Genomic DNA, 9,114 nt, shown 5'->3' with positions numbered 1-9,114 from the left:
TTAATTGGAGAATAATTCCCATTTTAATTAAATATATATATTTTCATTTTTCAAATATGAGAGAAATTCCCATTTTAATAGGAGAATTATTCCCAATTTTATTAGAAGTGTTAAAATTTGTTTTAATAAGAGAGGAATTATTAATATAATAGGAGATGAATTTCCGTTGTAAAAAAAAAAAAGATCATCAATTTTCAAATAGGAGAGAAATTCCCTAACCTGTTTTAATAATAAATTGTTTTAAAAATTTAATAATCCATTTTAAATTCCCCAAATTGTTTTTTAATATTTAAAAATGAAGTTTTAAATTGAAGTTTTAATTTGGAAATTAAAACCCATTTTTTGATTTTGGAAAAGAAAAGAGATCCTGTTTGAATAGGAGAATAATTTCCGTTTTAAGTTAACTATTAAGTTGATGACGTGGAATTTTAATAGAGCTCGAAAAATACTCCTTGTGGGAGCTTTAATATTAAGACTAATTTGTAGGCCCGTGCATACGCACCGGCTCTTTTAAAAATATTTAGATTTTTTTTTCGAAAATTGGGACTACCGTTTTAGTCGCTAACCAATTTTAATTTTCTAACAAATTGTTTTAAATTAAAATTAAGTTTTAAAAACCCGTTTTTTCAATTGGGAGAAAGATCCTGTTTTAATAGGAGAATAATTTCCGTTTTAATTAGATATGCTAAATTTTTCCTTTTCAATAGGGAAGGAAGTCCCATTTTAATAGGAGAGTGATTTCCGCTTTAATTAGAAGTGCTAGAATTTGTTTTAATAGGATAGGAACTCCCGTTGTAAAAAAAGGATTTCCGTTTTTCAAATAGAAGAGAAATTCCGGTTTTAATAGGAGATGACGTGGAATTTTAATGGAGCTCGAAAAATACCTCTTGCGGGAGCTTTAATATTAAGATACAAATAGATATAGATATAGATATATAATAGAAATTAAAATTTGTTTAAAAATACAAAAAAAATATATATATATCATTTTAACTATCCTAACTTTTTTCATACAAAGAAAAAGCTATATTAATATCATGGTGTTAGAGCATCTTTAGGAGTGATATCAACCTAGCACCAAATACCAAATTTCTAACAATTTGGTGTTTTTTCAACTTCAGGAGAGCTACATGTTGATGAAAACACCAAACCAAACACCAAATTAGCCAATATTTGGTTCCAGGTTTGATGTTGTATCAAATCACTCACGCGATTTTCCCAAAACCTTGCGGTTTTCCCAACACTGCGTGGGCTTGGGCTGCTAAATGGGCTGCTATAGCGCGGTTTTGGCAAAACCGCGTGGGCTTGGGCTTCTATGGGCATGGTGTTGGCAAAACTGCGTGCGCTTTTTATGAAAATTAGAACAGTGGTGCATAGAACTTGAAAAATTATGAGTTTTGCATAGAAGTTAAAAAATTAATAATTGTGCAATTGAAGAAATTAAGAATTGTGATTCAAAATCGAAAAAATTAAAGAAATTAAAAAACTATGATTATGATTATGATTATGCAGTCCAAAATCTATGATTATGATATAATCATATAATATCCAAAATGATCCAAAACCTATCATATTACATCAAATTTATTTAGCTCTCTTCTTACGCCCTTTACCACTCGATCCCTCTCCTCTCTCTATTTGGATATTCCTAAACTGCTCCTCTAAGTTCCTAACCTGAGAATCAAGATCTTCTCTGTCTGCACGAAAGTTAACTACCTCAGCCTGAAGTTCCTCATATCCATGATGTTGTTACGTGTACACCTACTGAATATCCTCGTATGCTTTTCGAAGTCTCAAATACACGATGTTGGGATTGCTTGATATGTCCGAGAATATGCCTCCTTCCTTTCTTGGCTATAATGATACACGACAGTCCTCATCCCATCAAACATAAAAATCTGGTTCTCATATCTTTCCCGAATCTCAGCCTGAAAATCCAAGAAAATACATTGTGAGTACATATTATATATATAATTAATAAGAAAAATAAAATAACTAAACTCACCGTGGTATACTGATCAATCTGCGGCTCTAACTCATGGTAACGATCACGAGGCACCTCAGGAATGGAAATGTAAGTAGCCTCCCCATCAGATCCACACATGGCAAACATCTGAGGATTACCGCGCGCATTACGTGAGTTTGGATGATATGCATTCAGAGGTTGTGGGTTGTAAACAGGCTGTGGTGGATGAGGAATACGTAGCTCACGTCTCATCCCTTCCAGGCCCACAAACTCGAAGTTGCTAGCCCAACCAACAGGGGGCAACAATGGACCCATGGAGACACGGTTCCACCATCTATAATACTGACCAGCAGTCTGCTCAACAACAAAAGAAGACCCATCTGGCCAAGGACCACCACTGGCATGAACTTTATGAACTTGAATTCTACCCCACGACTTCGCATCACTAACATTTGGCATGGGAGCACATGTAACTCCATAACGTCCAGTCATTTGCCTCCAACATCTGTCGCCATAGTACCAAACTATACAGTCACGTGCGGCAAATACAACTTTATGACGTGACAACACACAAGCATCTTTGCCTGATTGGATCGTCAAAGGCGTGAGTCAAACGCCAAGGTCTCCACACTAATAGATGACAATGATCTAATATCAATCGAAAGACGAGCCATACATACATTATTTCTAATCGCCTCGCGTACGAGTCAAGTGAGGCCCTCGACCAACTACCAAATCTAGGGCGAGTATCAGCAATCATGTCTATGTTAGGATAAAGAGTTCGAAAGTACTCATAAAACCAAATCTCTAAAAGTCATGTGAATCCTGCAATCTGAGGACTTCTACTTCCGAATGTCTGTGAAGCTTTATCTAACGATGCTATCAATGTGGCATATACTGAGCTACCCAGGTCATAATCTCTCATAGCATGCAAATCAGATACATAAACATAATATCCCAACGTCTCAGAATGACCATTGGGAAACAGAACATGCCCAATAAAAAACATCAAAAAATCTCTAACATGTACATCAGCACCCTCACTACCAGGTAGAACAGTCAAAGCTAACTCCGCTCGTGTATCAGGATCTAAGAGGGGGTCCATATATGCAGTCTTAATATGAGATAGCTTAATACCATAAGAATTATAAGCATCCGCACCCAAACGAGGAAAACTCATATACATACTATCCATATTCTCATAATTTGTATGAAAATGGTATCGGTTGGCCTATACCGATACTCAACCAAGAAATCATAGTTAAGTCTAGTGGTGTGAACCCTAACTCCACACAAGGAAAATAAAATGTATGAGTTCTACTCCACCATCTTTCTACTAAAGCTATGACCACTGCCCAATCAGCCTTCTCATAATCTACATCAACCAAAAGACCCAAAGGTGTATACAAAATATTATCTTTAATATGTACAAACTCATCCAAACTTTTAATAACCTTCCACCACTCTCTAACACCATGTAAAGCTGATCTAACTCGGTAGTCAATAACATGCTGATATTATGAAAAAAAATAATGCGTATAAGATAAATAATTAATTGGTCCAACTCAACTAATTAATATTCAAAATATTTAATCAAAACTAATTAATTACCTCGAAAGTATTAGCCATCGCGACTTTCGACCGTGTTTTGTATCACGTGTAGAAAACACAACTTCCATATCAAGTGCTTCTCCAGGTGCAAATTGACAATCGAAGTCGTTCATATGATACTCCAGTACATATAGATGTCTATCAGTCGGCGCGACATCTTCGGGTTCTTCTCCCCCACCGTATTGTACTTCCTCGGGTGTTTCTCTCCCATCGCCAATGTCATGTGTGTACTGCCAATCATCACCGTCGAAAGGTTCAAAATGATCCATATAAAATTTCAAGAGTTTAGGTAGGTTTTTATTTTTTTTTTAACTAAGGAGAGAGTTTTATAATTGTGAGAAAAGGTGAAAGTGACTGAACCGCGCGGCTTTGGAGCTGTTTATATAGACGTAGCACGCGGTGTTCTGAAAACCGCATAGGCTTAGGTCTGTCAGTTGGGCTTTAGTGGCGCGGTTTTGGCAAAATCGCATGGACTATATGGCGCGGTTTTGGCAAAACCGCATAGTTGCTTGGTGAAATTTTAATATTATTCCTAAAGTTGTTTGGTGTTTTTTTGGTTCAAAATTTTTGTGTTTTTTTTGTAGTTTTTCTAAAAATGCTCTTAACATGTTATATGATTTGTACAGTGGGAAGGTGTTCAGTGAAATTTGCTCAACCAAGCTAGCTGTCTAGAGCAAACTTTTGCCTGGACAGGAACATGTCCTATGCCTTGAAGGATAGAACTAACCCACATAGCCCAACACAAAAAAAACTTTCAAGTCAATTCTGATTGGTGTGTTGTATTAAAATAATGAGTCAAATTCTCTCTCCTCTCCTCCTTGTGTGACCGCACCATTACTTGAATCCATAGTTCGATTTTGGAATTTCAACCAAAATCTATTAAATTTTGACTTATTACATTGAATTTTTCTTTCGTTTCAAATATTTCACCTTATTTGGAATTCTGGTTTTTTGAAAACAAAATTCCGTGGCGCCAACGATGCTTAAATCTAAGTAAGTTGTGTTAGTCTTGAGGAGATGTTTGTGTTCACCCATGTCTGGGCAGGGTACGGTATTTTTCTATTTTCTGTCTTCACGTTGTCGTTGTTGCCGTGTATACAAAAGATGACACGACAGCGCAGTTTGTTTTTAAAGTTATATGAGTTATATCTCGTAGAACTTGTGGCAAAGATCTTGAGCGCGCCCATTCTAGGTAATAAATCAGTTTCATTCGACCAAAAAAAAAATTCGCTCGCTTCCAGAACTGATAGTTTTTCACTTTTCACTTTGTTAAATTGTTTGATTCATCGAGGACGCGTACCTTTCTATTTTCACTGTGTTAATTTGTTTTAGGGTTAACTAGTATTATTCAATTCCGAATGAAATTTCAGAATTTTATCTAATATTTCGGTTTTTAAAAAAATTAGAATTTTAAATATAGAGTCAAAATATTAATTATTTTGAAATTAATTAAAATTCCGAATATAATAGGATTGAAATTTGATAAATTTTAATTTTTAGATTTATTGGAATTTCAAAAATTTTAAAATTCCAAACTATGATATTATCTCCACTAAATGAGTCAATTACAATTTCTATTTCACTAGACGGAGAAATTAGAGTCTCTTTCCTAAATATACGTGTAGGAAAACTCTAATTATCTATCTAATAGGACAAAATTTTTAATTGGCTCATCTACTGGGAGTAACACTAACTGCCCCTTTGTTTTAATTTGGGTTGGGGAATATGTGGAGAATGGAGTGACGATAAAAACCTATTTTAAGATCAAATGATCGAGGACCCAATAATCGATGCATTGAAACTTGAACAAAAATTTGTCATACTCCTTGAATTCTTCGAAGTTTCTTAACATCTTCTCCACCAATAAAAGCCAAAATACCCCAAATACCCCTACTCCTAAATATCTTCTCTCATTGAAAGTTGAACAAAAATTTGTCATGCTCTTTGAATTCTTCGAAGAAGTTTTTTAACTTCTCCACCAATAAAGGCCAAAGCACATGAACCCACAAGTACAAATATCTTCTTATTTTGTCATTATTAAGCAAATTATAAGCAGCTCAAAGTATTTATCATTGAAACTCGAAAACATGATTTGTCACTTTTCCTCTGTTTTAGATATTTTCAAAACCGGAGATTCATTTTCTACTAAACCAAGCCCAAGGAAAAAAGCCGAGAATTTGAAAATGGCACATGTTCCTTCCTATATATATCGTATCACTAGCGAGGATTCAATGCCGCTAGGGGTCTGCCTAACCCCAAGCTTCGTTAAAAATTCCACTAGTGTTAAGGTCCTCAAAATTCATTTGCTGACATTTTCTTTTTTACTTGAAGAAAATTGTAAGAAACTACAACACAGCACAAGTTTTCTATGTGCTAAGCAGGGCCTAAAAATATCCTTGTTCATTCCAGTTTCCAACTAGTGGTACATCAAACTTCGAGATGCGTGCTATCATCATATGCAATGAAATATTTGGCTTGACGGTGGGCCACATAGTTTGCTTATAAACACGAGAAACTCCATTCTCCATACAAACTTTCCACCAAAAAAAAAAAAAAAAACTCACACAGCCATTTAGCTTTTGGAAATGGCAAACCATGAAGTCCATGAGCAAGCTCAATTCAGTTGTTGCTTTCAAAATTGGATGGTTCAACAAGAAGAGGATCTCACACAACTTGTCCAGGGAATGAGCCAAGACTTCAACAAGGACGAAAAGCTACGACTTCTCGTGGAGACAAGCATCAAACACTTTGAAGAGTACCATAAAAAGCGACTTGCTTACGCTCGATCTAATGCTTCGTCATTCTTCTCCCCGTCGTGGTGTAGTTCTTTTGAGAACTCGTACCTATGGATCGCTGGTTGCAGACCTTCTCTGTATATTCGACTTGTTCACACACTCTGTGGTTCAAATATTGAGTCACAACTCGGTGAGTTTCTACAAGGTGTAAGGAAAGGAAAGTTAAGTGAGTTATCAGCTGAGCAACTTGGCCTCATTGAGGATCTTCAGAGAAGGACTGTTCGAAATGAAGATAACTTATCGACTGAGATGGCGAGCATGCAAGAAGAAATGGCTGATAACATACTTGTTCAGATGACAAGTAAGTATGGTCAAGAAACTGCTGAGTTCTCAGATAGGGAGGTGAATGGGATTCTTGACTCACAGGAGTTAGCTTGGTCCAATATTTTGGAAAAAGCAGATCTACTGAGGCTTAACACGTTGAAAGAGATAGTTAACATTTTGAGAATATTGCAAGCTGTTGAGTTTCTGATAGCTGGTAAAAAGCTTCATCTATCTATACATCATTGGTGCAATAAAAGGGAGAAGGGAGCATCAACGTCACAAGGTGGACACATTTAAATCTTCAACAAAATCACGTTCATACTCCAGGACGGGTACGAGACAATAAGAAGTTATTTCGGAGCAACAGAATGGCTACCGAATACTTCCAGCAGTAGCCCCTTCCCACCAGATACACATCTGTGCAATTTTCGAGGCTTAGTATGTACCTAAGATGTTCGAAATTTGCACAGATGCATATCTTGTACTAAGTGTTGGTGTGAGAATGTACTTAATAAAATCAGAAGGCAACAACTGTTTGTTTGCTGGGGTAGTAATGTAGTTCCGCCGTTCCCTATGCTATGGACTGCTTGTTACTAGGCTATGTGCGTTCAGAAATGTTTGTCATGATCGTTGGGTGGAGGCCCTTTTTTCCGTATTAAATTATGGGCTTCATGTTAAAAGTGTGGGCCGATTACTGGGCCTAGTTTGTTTTTATTTTTATTTTTATTTTTGTCTCGATAACTACTTTGTTTTTTTATTTTATTTATTTCTACTACCTTAATATTTTAGGTTTAACGTAGATGGCTAGATGAACATGTTAAGCGTGTGTATCATATATATGAACAAGTATGCGAACCGTGCTACGTATTGGTTTTTTTCAAATCTTTAAACCTGTTGTTTAAACATTTTTAAAAAACAATATAAAAATATTAGGAGGGATTATTTTAAATAATATGAAAACTAATTCTAATTTTAGTAAGGTGATAGAGTTTTTTGTAAATTACTTAAAACGGAGGGAATTTATTAGAATAATTGAGGAAGGTGTTTCTAAATTGTAAAACATGAAAGATTAGAAATAGTATATTCGGTTGAGAAGTGTGGTTTTGATAATCCGGCTATCATATAGTGTAGTCATATGAAGAAAAAAAAAAACTTTCTATCCAAAAAATTGCTTGAATTATACTTCTAACCATAATACAAAATATTGTATTGTTATATTGTAATATATACATGTTCATGATTTTGACGAAATTTTTGGAATTCTGCTTAATATTTCGGTTTTTGAGAAATTTAAAATTCTAGATTAAGAGTCGAAAAAATATAAATTTTAGAATGTACTCGAAATATAATGGAATAAAGGGCTGAATTCCGGTTTTTGGATTTATCGAAATTCCAAAATCTTGAACTACGGATCTGTCGTGATTTATATCTAAATAGTATGAGAGAGAACCAATGTCCTTAATCTCAAATTATATGTACTCCAAAAGTAGATACGAAAGTTGATAACGATCTATCGATTGCATATCACATGGTAAAGTAACACTGCAAATCTAATATGGATAGTCACAAAAGTCTCTTATTTTTTTTAATAAAATGTAAGAACTAAATAGTTTTCGAATTTATTTGTTAGCGATTTTTAAAATGAATAAACAGTAAAAACACAGTAAAATCAGGAGTTTTCTCGATTTCACCAACTTTTAACAATTTTTCCAATCTTTGAATGTGGATTCTTTACATGTATTTTCTAGGTATTTATACTCACAATTTTAAATAGCTGTAGAGGAACACCAAGATTTTGCCAATATATTTAAAAGTCTTGAATTTAACATAAACTCAAAGTGTCATTTAAGATACACAAGCAGTCAAGCACACACTGCCCACAACTATTGAATGTTTTAATTTGTTATGGTTTTCACACTTTATTTTATTTTTTTACCGAATTGAACTTGAATTTAAGCCTTGCTGAATCCCGAATTTGGGACTATATTATGTAAATATGTACAAAGTGCATTTTATTGCGTTTTTTTTGGCCAAATTCCTTGCACAATGCACAATGCTATGCGAGTTTTCGTAAGCTTTTTATAACAAAGTTTTACAACAGGCATAATTAAAAGCGTTCAAGACTTCAAGGATTGCTTTGCTTCTACCGCCAAGCAGATTGTTCGATACTGCGGTGTAGATAAGAACATGAAAAATTCAACACCATTCCTTGGGTTGCATAATTCGAACGAAAAAGCAGTAAAAAGTTTGAAAGTTTGAAGTCGGATGTTTGGATATACATTGGGAATTAATTATTTTTTTTTTTTTTTTTTTTATAAAGAATCAATTAATCTTCTAACAAAATATCTTTCCTCTCATTGAAACTTGAAAAGTAACTTTGTCATTTTGCTTTCCATGAATACTTCCAAAACTAGTTCCAATTTATCCGCTTAAGACAAACTACACAAAGAGCCAAAACTAAAGTACTTTCCTAATTAT

The 9,114-nt window shown here is 34.6% G+C and overlaps 1 pseudogene across 1 annotated transcript; it reads left to right on the top strand.

Moving 5' to 3' along the window:
* Nucleotides 1-5,804: 5,804 nt before the first annotated feature.
* On the top strand, nucleotides 5,805-7,411 carry LOC147478161 (protein DOG1-like 1 pseudogene; annotated as a pseudogene). Its single transcript, XR_015207711.1, has one exon. The product of XR_015207711.1 is annotated as a protein DOG1-like 1 pseudogene (transcript).
* Nucleotides 7,412-9,114: the final 1,703 nt, after the last annotated feature.

This window comes from Coptis chinensis, chromosome 9 (genome assembly GCF_015680905.1).
Source record: "Coptis chinensis isolate HL-2020 chromosome 9, ASM1568090v1, whole genome shotgun sequence".
NCBI lineage: Eukaryota > Viridiplantae > Streptophyta > Magnoliopsida > Ranunculales > Ranunculaceae > Coptis > Coptis chinensis.
Note: the sequence above shows the minus strand (reverse complement) of the source record. Positions and strands in the feature narration are given on the sequence as shown.